Genomic DNA, 14,768 nt, shown 5'->3' with positions numbered 1-14,768 from the left:
AGGTAAATATATGTCTAAAACAAATAAGTCCTGAGATAAAGACAGAAGGAGGAGGAAAGACAGAAGGAGGAGGAAAGACAGAAGGAGGAGGAAAGACAGAAGGAGGAGGAAAGACAGAAGGAGGAGGAAAGACAGAAGGAGGAGGAAAGACAGAAGGAGGAGGAAAGAAAGAAATAAAAAGAACAAGAAAGAAGGAAAGAAAGAACGAAAAAGAGAAAAAAAAGAAAGAGAAAGAAAAATAGAAAGAAAGAAAAAGAACAAGAAAGACAGAACAAAAGAGAATGAAAGAAAGAAAGAAAGAAAGAAAGAAAGAAAGAAAGAAAGAAAGAAAGAGACAGAAAGAGACAGAAAGAGACAGAAAAAGGGCAAAAAAGAAAGACAGAAAGAAAAAAAAAGACAGAAAGAAAGAAAGAGAAAAAGAAAGAAAGAGAAAAAAGAAAAAAAGAACAAGAAATAAAGACAGAAAAAGAACAAGAAAGAAATACGGATAGAAAGAAAGAAAAATAGAAAAAAAAAAAGAAAGAGAAAGAAAAACAACAACAAGAAAGAAAGAAAAAGAACAAGAGAGAAAAAAAGAAAGAAAAAGAACAAGAAAGAAAAAGAGAGAAAAAAAGAAAGAAAAAGAGAAAAAAAAGAAAGAGAAAGAAAGAAAGAAAGAAAGAAAGAAAGAAAGAAAGAAAGAAAGAAAGAAAGAATAAGAAAGAAAAAAAAAGAAAGAAAAAAAAAAAAGACAAAAAAGAAAGAAAAAACAAGAGAAAAAGAAAGAAAGAAAGAATAAGAAAGAAAAAAAAGAAAGAAAAAAAAGAAAGAAAAAAAAGAAAGAAAAAAAAAAAAGACAAAAAAGAAAGAAAAAACAAGAAAGAAAGACAGAAAGAAAAAGAACAAGAAAGAAAGAAAAAGAACAAGAAAGACTGAAAGAAAAAGAAAGAAAGACAGAAAGAGAAAGAAAAAGGAAAAAGAAAAAAGAAAAAAGAAAAAATAAAAAGAAGAAGAACGAACGACAAAAAGAAAGACAGACTGTAGATGGATACCTGGAACCAAGAACAGTACAGACAGATGATAGTAATAATACTTTGGGCCACTGTGGCAGTGTGTACACAGTACTGCTCTGTGTCCCTTATGTATATTGCATAAAATCTATAGAATTTATATATTGTAAATGTGTATAATGTATATACAGTAATGTATAGGATGTATATAACATATAGGATGTATATAATGTGTAGGATGTATATGACATATAGGATGTATATAACAAATAGGATGTCTATAATGTATAGGATGTATCTAATGTATAGGATGTATATAACATATAGGATGTATATAACGTATAGGATGTATATAACATATAGGATGTATATAATGTAGAACATAACAGACTTATACAGTAGATCTGGAAGGTGACTACTGAAGGGTGTTCTGGTAATTTCCTGTATCAGTGGATGTTTTTCATCTGATATGTTGGGGACTGGCAAACCTAAAAAAAATGAAAGTTATCATTCTAACAATCACAAGTATGAATGTGAAGGTCTTTGCCTCCGCTCAATGAGTCATTTCATTTGAAATCTTCTAGGTGGTTAATTCTAAGCTGCAATTTAAAGGCCAACACCTTTATATGTTATGTTGTACGTTGCCCAGTCCTGTCTGCTGCTTGAGTTTAGGAGCTTTTGGTGTTTTTTTGCCAAAGCTGCTAAACTCAACACCACAAAAGCCCGTGTTTCCATGTACACATGGGCTTTTAATGGTGTTTATCAAATAAAACCAAAGAAATTTCCAAGCTTAACTTGCCGACCAGCCTGCGACCAACCAAATTGGCCCAAAGCAGGGGTAGGCAACCTCGGCCCCCCAGCTCTGGTGAAACTACAAGTCCCATCATGCCTCTTCCTCTAGGATTGTCGGGGTCTTACAATGTCTCATGGGATTTGTAGTTTCAAAACAGCTAGAGGGCCGAGGTTGCCACCCCTGGCCTAAGGCTTCATGTACACTTGAACTACTTTATCTGCGGGTGTTCTGCCGAAAACTTCAACTCGACAAAATATCCACCCACGTCACTTCCGGTTTCTCTCCAACAGCAATAATTGTAATTTCGACGTGTTGGCTGTTTTCACAGAACACCTGTTAACGAGGAGCAAAAATTCTCGTCACCTTGGAGTAACCATGTTGTTGGTTACTAGCGGTCGGACTTCCAATGTCCACTCATTATATCATGTAAAGTAGTGTATACACTGCCAGTGTTCTGTGAAAACATCCAATACCTACAATTATTGCTGCATGAGAGTCACCGGACGCAACGTGGTTGGATATTTTGGTGAGTTGGAGTTTTCGGCAAAATACCGGCAGTGGGTAAACATGGCTAAATGGTGCCATGATTTTTCCGCGATTTTGCGTGTTTTGCGGGCTGGTGGTCAAAACGGATAGGAAGGTGATTCTACCTGAGCACCAATGTAATGCCACGTACACACGACCGGACTTTTCAACATCAAAGGTCCGACGGAACGATTCCGGCAGACCATTCGATCGTGTGTGGGCTGCAGCGGACTTTTGATTTGCAAAAATCCGACAAACTTTAGAAATAGAACATGTTTCAAATTTTTCCGCCGTAACTCCGCCGGACCCAGTTCCTACCGAGAAATCGGCTTGTGTGTACGCTAGTCCGACGAACAAATACCGACGCAAGGGCAGCTATTGGCTACTGGCTATGAACTTCCTTATTCTAGTCCGGTCGTACGTCATCACGTTCGAATCCATCGGACTTTGGTGTGATTGTGTGTGGCCAAGTCCGTTCATTCGGAAAGTCCGTCAGAACTCCATCAGAACTCAGTCGAAAGTCTGTCGGACCTAGTCCCTCGAAAAGTCCGGTCGTGTGTATGCGGCATAAGAGGGAATTCTACACTGACCACCAATGTAAGAGGGAATTCTACACTGACCACCAATGTAAGAGGGAATTCTACACTGACCACCAATGTAAGAGGGAATTCTACACTGACCACCAATATAACACTTGACACCATTGTAAGAGTGGATTCCACACTGACCACCAATATAAGACTTGTCACCAATGTAGCAGGACATTCTACACTGGCCACCAATGTAAGAGGAAATTCCACACCGACCACCAATATAACACTTGCCACCAATGTAAGAGGGGATTCCACACAGACCACCAATATAACACTTGCCACCGATGTAAGAGGGGATTCCACACCGACCACCAATATAACACTTGCCACCAATGTAAGAGGGGATTCCACACCGACCACCAATATAACACTTGCCACCAATGTAAGAGGGGATTCCACACCGACCACCAACAGGGAATTCTATACTGACCATCAATATTACAAGGGATTCTACACTGACCACCATTGTAAGAGGGGCTTCCACACTGACCACCAATATAACACTTGCCACCAATGTAAGAGGGGCTTCCACACTGACCACGAATATAACACTTGCCACCAATGTAAGAGGGGTTTCCACACTGACCACCAATATAACACTTGCCACCAATGTAAGAGGACATTCCACACTGACCATCAATATAACACTTGCCACCAATGTAAGAGGGGCTTCCACACTGACCACCAATATAACACTTGCCACCAATGTAAGAGGACATTCTACACTGACCATCAATATAACACTTGCCACCAATGTAAGAGGGGATTCCACATTGACCACCAATATAACACTTGCCACCAATGTAAGAGGGGATTTCACACTGACCACCAACATAACACTTGCCACCAATGTAAGAGGAGATTCCACACTGGCCACCAATATAACAGGGAATTCTACACTGACCATCAATATTACAAGAGATTCTACACTGACCACCATTGTAAGAGGGGCTTCTACACTGACATCACTGTAGTAGGGGATTCTACAACGACCGCCAATATAACACAGGGTTCTACACACTGACCACCAATGCAACAGGGAACTCTAAACTGACCAGGACACAGAAGGTGAAAGCAGAAAGACAGAGAGATAAGTTTATCAATGCGCTGCTTCTCCATTCCCTGTCCAGTCACAGGCTAGGGGTGGGTCCAGGAGAACCTTGGCACAGACAAAGTGGGATGAATGATTCTGGAGATCAGACTGAGGACATCTAGTGACCGAACAAATCCTACCGGAGTGAAGGTGAATATTGTAGCGAAAACAGGTTTTTGTTTTATTTTGTTTTTTAATAATTTTATCTTTAAATGGACTAATACATTTTTGTTGCCTTGGTACTTTGGCAGGAGTTCTTCCACAGCATGGACTTGATTTGTTGAAGAATCGTTATGCTTGTTTGCTATTGTATATAAATGTTGCTGTTTCCAACAGCTATCATAAGAACCGGCAAGAGATAAAATATGGAATGCTAGCTTAATGAACTGAGCCTAATAAATGATGCCACTTAAAGGGTAATTCCACTTTCCTAATAATAATAATAATAATATGGAATATAAAATTGCCACACAAATTATTTTGTAATGTAATGCTATTAAACAACCTTTTCATTTCAACCTAAAACCACTGTAGTTTTCTGAAACTGTTAAAAAAAAAAAATGACAGTACAGAACACCCCCAGAAAAATAATTTTCCTGATTCTGTGATTGGCTTACTGATTTTCTCAGAAGTCGGATACAAGTAAAAGTTTAGGCATCCCCTGTGATAGGAATTTCATTTTTCGGTGAGAAGGTCAATCACTTCTAAAGGGATGCAGACACTGCAATTTTTCACATTAGAGCCCTGAAAGTGCACAAGGTGGGTCATAATGAACCAGACCCCCCCCCCCCCCCCCCAGTAACCACTTAACCGCTTCAGCCCCCGGAATATTTTAGCCCCTTCCTGACCAGAGCACTTTTTGCGATTCGGCACTGTGTCGCTTTAACTGACAATTGCGCGGTGGTGTGATGTTGCACCCAAACAAAATTTATGTCCTTTTTTTCCCCACAAATAGAGATTTCTTTTGGTGGTATTTGATCACCCCTGCGGTTTTTATTTTTTGCGCTATAAAAAAAAGGCGACAATTTTGGGAAAAAAAAAAAAACGTAATATTATTTATTTTTTGCTATAATAAATATCCCCCCAAAATATATTAAAAAATATATTTTTTTTTCCTCAGTTTACCCGATACGTATTCTTCTACATGTTTTTGCTAAAAAAAAGTTGCAATAAGCGTATATTGATTGGTTTGCGCAAAAGTTATAGCGTCTACAAAATAGGGAATAGATTTATGGCATTTTTATTATTATTATTATTATTTTTTTTTTTTTTACTAGAAATGGCGGCGATCTGTGATTTTTATTGTGACATTATGGCAGACACATACAGTGCCTTGCGAAAGTATTCGGCCCCCTTGAACTTTTCAACCTTTTGCCACATTTCAGGCTTCAAACATAAAGATATAAAATTTGAATTTTTTGTGAAGAATCACCAACAAGTGGGACACAATTGTGAAGTGGAACGAAATCTATTGGATATTTTCAACTTTTTTAGCAAATAAAAAACTGAAAAGTGGTGCGTGCAAAATTATTCGGCCCCTTTACTTTCAGTGCAGCAAACTCACTCCAGAAGTTCAGCGAGGATCTCTGAATGATCCAATGTTGTCCTAAATGACTGATGGTGATAAATAGAATCCACCTGTGTGTAATCAAGTCTCTGTATAAATGCACCTGCTCTGTGATAGTCTCAGGGTTCTGTTGAAAGCGCAGAGAGCATCATGAAGACCAAGGAACACACCAGGCAGGTCCGTAATACTGTTGTGGAGAAGTTTAAAGCCGGATTTGGATACAAAAAGATTTCCCAAGCTTTAAACATCCCAAGGAGCACTGTGCAAGCGATCATTTTGAAATGGAAGGAGTATCAGACCACTGCAAATCTACCAAGACCTGGCCGTCCCTCTAAACTTTCAGCTCAGACAAGGAGAAGACTGATCAGAGATGCAGCCAAGAGGCCCATGATCACTCTGGATGAACTGCAGAGAACTACAGCTGAGGTGGGAGAGTCTGTCCATAGGACAACAATCAGTCGTACACTGCACAAATCTGGCCTTTATGGAAGAGTGGCAAGAAGAAAGCCATTTCTCAAAGATATCCATAAAAAGTCTCATCTAAAGTTTTCCACAAGCCACCTGGGAGACACACCAAACATGTGGAAGAAGGTGCTCTGTCAGATGAAACCAAAATCAATCTTTTTGCCCACAATGCAAAACAATATGTTTGGCGTAAAAGCAACACAGCTCATCACCCTCAACACACCATCCCCCCTTTCAAACATGGTGGTGGCAGCATCATGGTTTGGGCCTGCTTTTCTTCAGCAGGGACAGGGAAGATGGTTAAAATTACGGGGAAGATGGATGCAGCCAAATACAGGACCATTCTGGATGAAAACCTGTTGGAGTCTGCAAAAGACCTGAAACTGGGACGGAGATTTATCTTCCAACAAGACAATGATCCCAAACATACAGCAAAATCTACAAAGGAATGGTTCACAAATAAACGTATCCAGGTGTTAGAATGGCCAAGTCAAAGTCCAGACCTGAATCCAATCGAGAATCTGTGGAAAGAGCTGAAAACTGCTGTTCACAAACGCTCTCCATCCAACCTCACTGAGCTCGAGCTGTTTTGCAAGGAAGAATGGGCAAGAATTTCAGTCTCTCGATGTGCAAAACTGATAGAGACATACCCCAAGAGACTTGCAGCTGTAATCGCAGCAAAAGGTGGCTCTACAAAGTATTAACACAAGGGGGCCGAATAATTTTGCACGCCCCACTTTTCATTTTTTTTATTAGTTAAAAAAGTTTCAAAAATCCAATAGATTTCATTCCACTTCACAATTGTGTCCCACTTGTTGGTGATTCTTCACAAAAAATAAAATTTTTATATCTTTATGTTTGAAGCCTGAAATGTGGCAAAAGGTTGAAAAGTTCAAGGGGGCCGAATACTTTCGTAAGGCACTGTAGGACACTTTTGACACTATTTTTCGACCACTGTCATTTTTACAGCGATCAGTGATATAAAAATGCACTGATTACTATATAAAGGTCACTGGCAGGGAAGGGGCTAACCACTAGGGGGAGATCAAGGGGTTAAGTGTGTCCTAGGGAGTGATTCTAACTGGGGGGATGGGCTATTAGTCACATGACAGCGATCACTGTTCCCGATGACAGGGAGCGGTGATGTCTGTCATGTTACAAGGCAGAACAGGGAAATGGCTTGTTTACATAGGCACTTCCCCGTTCTGCGGCTCGGTGACGCGATTGCCGGTGTCCCATCATATAAGGTCCCCCATCGGATAGTGTCTGCTGTGTACTGCGCATGCGCAGTACACAGCAACACAGATTCCGAAAATAGCCAAGGATGAACGGAACCTGTGCCGTGAGTCCAGGTTTTATCCCCACCATCCAAGTGGACATAGAGTAGGAATATAAAAGAGCGACAGCGCCCTCTCATTTTCACAACCCTATGTCCACTTGGATGGTGGGGCTACCACCTCCACTTACGGCGCAGGCGCCGTTCAGCTTCGGAGGTTTTCCGAAGCTTCATCTGCTCCGTACTGGGCGAACACTATATGATGGCAGGACATTATCTGCCAGAACACCGGGAGACCCGCGGGCACGGTCATACTGTACACGGCTAGCGTGCGCATGCTTGCGCTCCTGCTATCCCCACCTCTTAAAAAGGGACGTACAGGTATACTCATTTGCCCACCGCTGCCATTGTGCCAACGCATATCAGCGTGTGGCGGTCGGCAAGTAGTTAAGGACTGCTCACAGCCTTTTTTACTGGGGCCGGGTGTCCCTACTGCGCTGGATCGCATAGCATTTCTGGGTAGAGGGCGAGCACCCCTCCCCCACGCATGCGTGCGATCTGTGCTGTCATTGAGTACCGCACAAGTCGGTCAGCAGGTCCTGGACAATGATTTATGGCTGGGACCTGCTGATCGGCTTAGCGAATCACAGTACAGAGCCCTGCGCTAACTAACAACACAAGACTCTGAACAGAAAGCAGCGACGTGGCTGTGTTTTCAACATTCACAACGATTAATAAAAGAAGCACATATTACACACATCGCTAGGAGCACAGTTAACTCTTTGATTGCCTCTAGATGTTAACCCTTTCCCAGGCAGTGTCATTAGTACAGTAACAGTGTATAGTATTAGCACCGATCACTGTATTATGGTCACTAGCAATGTCAGTGTCAGATTGGCCGCCGCAATATCGCAGTCCCACTATAAGTTGCTGATTTCCACCATTACAGCAAAAAAAATAAAAAAATATTCCAGTGTATGTATATATATATATATATATATATTTGCAGATGCTGTAACTTTTTTCACACCAAAAAATTTGTATACACATCTTGTGATTTTTTTTTTTTTTTTTACCAAAGACATGCAGCAGAATACATTTTGGCCCAAATGTATGAAGAAGTTTGATTTTATTGGATATGTTTTATAGCAGAAATTAAAAAAATATATATATTTTTTAATTTATGTTGTTTTTTTAATTGTTTATATAATAAACAATAAAAATCTGAGTGATGATCAAATACCACCAAAATAAATCTCTATTTGTGTGAAAAGAATGAAAATATAAATGTAATTTGGGGGCAGCGTTGCATGACCGTGCAAGTACCAGTGATGCCCCCGTACACACGGTTGGACATTCCGACCACAAAATCCGTCGGATTTTTTCCGACGGATTTTATCAGAAACTGGTATTGCATACACACGGTCGGACAAAGTGGTCAGAAAATCCGCTCGTTTGGAATGAGGTGACGTCCGTTGCGTACGACGGGACTACATAGGAGGCCAGTAGCCAATAGCTTTGGTCTCGTAATTTAATCTGAGCATGCGTGGCACTTTGCCCATCAGAATTCTCTACAAACGATCGGAAAAAAGTGCGATCGGATTTTGTTGTTGGAAACTTTTCGACCCGGCTCTCAAACTTTTTCCGTCGGGAAGCATACTATACTATACTACAGTCACTTGCCAGGGAGATCATGCAGTAGGAGCATCAACAACTGGTCACCAGGGAAAGCCTACCACGCACTCTCTCCTGCCCATGACTGCACTGAACCCTGGGCACCTGTTCTGTATCTCCCTTGTCCCTGTCCAGCACTCAGTGGGATCTGCACAGAAGATCTGACCTGTGGGAGCTACTGGGAGATAAGTTATTTGTAAACACAGAAGCTGGACTTCAGCATTACCAAGTGATAGTGGTGAGCAGGGAGCAGAAGATCTGAGCCAGAGGTGGTGGAACTGAATTCCCCCTAGTTCCTGCTGAAAAAAAGCCCTGCCCTACACATACCCTCCAAATCACATCAAATAGTGTGTTCAGTCAAATTTCACAAAAACAGTAGGAGGGTCTTAAAGGGACATTAAACAACAGGTTTGCATTACACACAGAGTGCAGAGCTGTCACTTGTAAACACAGAAACCAAACTTCTGTGTTTACAAGTGATTGTGGTGAGCAGGCACCAAAGGGTCTGAGCCAGAGGTGGTGGAACTGAGTTCCACCAAGTTCCCCCCTGAAAAAAAAAGCCCTGTGTAGCATCCTCCTAGCAGAGGATTTTAGGAAAATTTTGTTTTTGAATATAAAAAACAGAGGGTACAATCAGCGCAAAAATATATAAGATATAGTATAGAACACATTTGAATGGAGTAGTGATGCGCTATATAAGAGAAAGGGGAAGGAAGGCAGGGAAAAGGAAAGTGGTGAGATTGGAAAAAGGGGGGGGGGGGGGGGGGGAGTTGTGTGTTGAGGAAGAAAAATTGAGGCTACTATTTCATATCAAACAGACACAAAGAAGTCTGAAATAATCCCGTGAGTTTGATATTACAACAGTCAAATCACAATCTATCTGTATGCATAGAATCCTTCTGGTGCAAAAATGCTTAAATATATTAGATGCAAAATATATCAATGAATATTCATGCAAAAATATCTAATCAAAGTAAAAAAAAAAAAACATAAAATAGAAAGAATTCATTAACAACTCAAAAAAATTGTCCATGTAGGCTACTGCCATCTAAAGTGCAACAATATGGTGATCCAAGAAAACACATATAAAGTGCAAAGTGCCAGTATTGATGATATTTGTGCAAACACTGCAAACAATGTGCAAACTTCACAATAGATGCAATTCTGAAAGTGTCCGTGCAAACGATATAAACAACTGTGCAAACTTCCAAATGGCTAAAGATATCCCAAATAAAGTGCTGGTGCTCCTAAGCCAAGGGTCTCAAACTGGCGGCCCTCCAGCTGTTGCAAAACTAGTCCCATGAGGCATTGCAAGGCTGACAGTTACAAGCGCGACTCCCACAGGCAGAGGCATGATGGGATTTGTAGTTTTGCAACAGCTGGAGGGCCGCCAGTTTGAGACCCCTGTGTCCTAAGCAGTGCAATAGTAGCGAGGGGGCCAGGGCCGTCTTTAAGGCAGGGCAAAAGGGGCAGCTGCCCTGGGCCCTGTCATTGTTGTGGGGCCCAAAACAGCTGTCTCATACTTGCCAACTATCCAGGTTTAAATTACCTTGTCCCTTGAAGTTTTATTCCTGTTCTGTGTCCTAATATCTGTGTGAAGTGCTGGTACTAATGCTGCCCAGCTCTGCCCTATTGTTGTGTGCAGGTGACTCACCTGCAAACCCTGTGTTTACATATAAATAACCGGCATTCATATGTAAATAGCAGTGACAATACTAAGTAAATAGCTGCGGCTGGCAGCATTGATATGTAAATAAAGGTGACATTCCTATGTATATCATGCTCCCTTGCTGTGAGGAGGTGATGGGCTGTAACCTCTAGCAACTAATCAGTGAGCCGCAACATGTGCTGTAACCTCTAGCATCTAGTCAGTAAGCACCAATGATATGCTGTAACTGCTGGCAATCAATCTCAATTGCTGCCTGATCTCATACAGAAAACTGATTTTAAGTCTAGCTGCTATTTATTGTATGTCTCAGAATAGATGGAGAGGGAAATTGCATGGGGGGGGGGGGGGGGTAAATTTTGCCCAGGGTCCAATCTATATTAAAGACGGCCCTGGAGGGGGCGATTCTCTTTTCCTTTTTTCTCAGTTCGTTAAGTGGATGGGTATCCCCTTACGTTACAGCTATAAGGTTACAGCATAAAAGTAGGTTTTGGAACCCTTGCATGTCCCCAAGACAATTTCACTAGTATCTGGTCATCTTATGTACACTTGGAGCGGATATATAATCTCTCTTTTCTCATCAATGTAGTGGATGGACCTCATAAACAGGACAAGAGGGATGCCTGATAGTGCAGTATTGTTTAAAACTTTTTATTATTGCAGCATAATAATGCCCCATACACACGATCCGAAAATCGTACGGAAAATACCGATTTCGAAGCGATCGTACGATAATCGGATCGTTAGTACAGAGCTTTCGAGAGCCGATTAGGACAGTTCATCCGATATTATTCTATCGGACATGCACGGAAATTTTTTTCGTACGTTGCCAGATCGTACGATTTTCGTTTAATCAGTACAGCTATCGTTCGAAAATGCAATACAAATGCATTACAGCACATGACATCACTTCCGAATTTTTTTTCTGTCGTGCGGCAATTTTTGTGACTTTAGTAAACTCATCAGATTCGATCTGAGATTAGCATGCAATAAAAAACGGACGATCATTCGCCTGATAATCTCATCGTGTGTATGGGGCATTAGAGGGTACTCAGATTTAAAAACAGATAACTGAGCAGAAACAGAGATGAGCGGCGAGCTCGTATACATCACTTCCGGTATCTCGTCACTTCCGGTATCCCTGTATAGTGGGAACTAGTGTCCCCGCATGCGTATTTCGTTGCCGTTATGGAGCATTTCCACCCCTTGCACATAGGGCAGCTCATTCACTTGAATGGGCTCCCCTATATGTGGCAAACACCCCAAGGAAGCTTCAGACATTTGAGTGGAGCGTGGTGCGTTTTTTTTTTACACGCTTTTTTTGTTGCGGCTGCAGAGCGTTTGCTTCAGGCAAACACTCACATGCTACCCGCGCTTGGGATGCCATTACCACTTAATGGCAACGCAAGTGCCATGTGCATTTTCAAAATGTGCAGCAAACCCCTGCAACAGTTTTCCCTCTCATTCGGGAAATGCGCAGATGTGAAGGCCCCAGTCACACCTAACATAATGGGAGCACACATTTCTTGGCTCTTTTTCCTGCGACACACATAGGGCATCGATTTCAATGGGTTGCCCTAGCAGGAGAAACACAGAAAATATATCCCTGGCTTTTTTTTTTTTTTCCAAAAATGCACTGTAGGGCCCACTAAGGCTGGGTTCACACCACAGCGATGCGGGAACGCCGCGAATCCGCGGCGTTTTCCCGCATCGCATGACTCCCGCCGGCAGGTCACACTGCCCTATGCGAACGGCTGGGAGTGTCAATGATATGTTAATGACACCCCCAGATCCGTCCGCATATCGCAGTGCGATCTGCAGACTCGCACAGGAATCGGATCGCATGGTGTGAACACCCATGCGATCCGATTCTGTTGCGGACCAAAAAAAGGGTCCCGTGCGAGTTTGCTGCGGGAGCGATGCGAATTCAGCCATACTATCTGTATGAACTCGCATCGCTACGGAGATCGGATGTGATTTGCAATGCAGTGCGGTGCGAATCACATCCGGATCTCCCCCCGCAGCAGTGTGAACCCGGCCTAATAGGCCAGGTTTGCAAGATACATCACAGGTGATATCATTTGCTGCTCAGTGATTGCAGTATTCTAGTCTGCATCTCCCCCAAGGTAATACATAAAACCTGGCCTGTTAGTGGGCCCCGAGGACAGGGTTGATGACCACCGGCATAAAGGATTCATATGTTTAGTGTCAGACTCTGAATTCAAACACAGTAGCGATCATGTTCAATACACATGCTTTTGTGTCTTTTTTTTCTCCATATAGCCCCTTTTAGACAGAGAGGAATCCGTCAGATCTGTCTGCTGATCCCTGTTGAGCAGGCAGGTGACAGGTCTGCAGGACACTATGCAGAGCGGACACAGACACAGCCCTGCTGTTCTCTATGGGGCGGGTGGATAGAAAACTGACTGCCTGTCCGTTTCCATCCGACCGCCATCTGATCCACCGGCGGGTGTCAGTAGACACATGTCCCCAAACATTAGCCACTCCAAAAGAGAACAATGGGTGGTCCAATTGGGTCTGCCTGAAAGACAGACCCGATCAGACAGATCGCTGGTGTGAAAGGCCCTAAAGTAAATGTAAAGCAAATTGAAGCGTTGGCTGCCTGAGAGCAGGGAGGGGGGACTGGCACTGGGGACTGGGAGGTCTTCCCCCAGCGATCGCTCAGAGGAAGAGGGAGCTGGCTGGGTTATCAGAGCATGCGGAACATCGCTGTAGCAGCTTTCATTTCAAATTGCTGAGTGTTTCCATCACATACAGGCTAGGAGGCAGGGGTGAATGTAATGGCAAGTGGCGGGAACACAGCAATTGAAATGAAAGCGGTTAGTGATGTTCCTCTGCAAATTGATGATCCGACCAGCAATTCTCTTCCTCTGCTCCCCTGCACAGGTAGGCTGCATTGCTGGGCACAGGCAAAGTGGCATTGATGGAATTTTGAGCCTTGGTATAGCACATTGATTTGCTGCAAAGGCTGCATTCATGGACACAGGTGAGGCTGCACTGATGGGCACTGATACAAGTTATTATTTACTTTTATAACTTAATTCTGCATAAAAAATGTAAGTGTCATTTCATGAGATAATTTATGAAGACGTATTTAGGGGCAGAATTTGGGGACGGGGCAGGGTAGGGGTTGGGTGGGGAAACTGGTGGCAAGTAACCCTTGAGGCCTGGCTAGTAGCTCAGGACTTGTAATTTTGAGCCCTGGCATAGCACATTGATTTGCTTTTGAATCTGAGGCCAGTGTACATGAGCCTGTATGCTGAATTTATTTGTGTTTGAGTTGTTGATAATTAGTCGCTTTGAGCTGCTTCTGCATTCGGTGCTGAAAAAAAAAGAAAATTAAAAACAGTACAAGAGCCATTGGATGTATGTTTCATTTTTTTTTTTATCTCTCTCTCTCTTTTTTTTTTTTTAAGGCTAAACACATAGCTGAAATATACAGTTGCATTACACATGTAGTCCCATGCATGTGGTGTCTCTTACTAAATTGGAAGGTGTTACTGCTAGTGTCAGGACCTGGTCCAACTGCTGGTGGCACTTTGCTTCCCAGTATGGGAGGTTTTAGTTCCGGTGCCCACAAGTGGGTGTCTCCCAAATACCCTCCCAGCAGCCAGCATCACGTGGAGACTAATGGAATCTGTTGGCTGCTGGAAGGGTATTAAGTCCCTCCTCTATTATTACACTTCACTTCAGTGTTTTGCTTTGCTGCCAGATACTGCTTGCCATTTATCCTGAGGCTAGATTGTGATTTTGCTCCCGACCTGCATCCTAAACCCGGCTGCCTCTTCTGCTCTCCTTGAGCCCAGTCCTGGTTTCCCCCCTACCCATTTGTTCACTGCATCTGCAGTTTTTCCTGTTTATACGTATTCCTGATTTTTCATATTGTATATCTGTAATTAGTAAGGCTTCCTGTTACTTAAAAATGAGCTCCAGGCTCCTTCAGAATTTTTTTAAAAAGTCAGCAACTACAAATACTGTAGCTTAATAATATAAGGACACTTACCTGTCCAGGTATCCCGCAATGTTTTCACCGGAGTCAATTCTTCAATCAGCGTAGTCTTCTGGGACCTGTGATGTGTCCCAGAAGACTTCCGGCGGGGGGGGAG

Source organism: Lithobates pipiens, unplaced genomic scaffold, assembly GCF_037356315.1.
Source record: "Lithobates pipiens isolate NorthernLeopardFrog02 unplaced genomic scaffold, aLitPip1_a1.2 Scaffold_16, whole genome shotgun sequence".
NCBI classification, from domain to species: Eukaryota; Metazoa; Chordata; class Amphibia; order Anura; family Ranidae; genus Lithobates; species Lithobates pipiens.
This window is presented reverse-complemented; position numbering follows the sequence as displayed.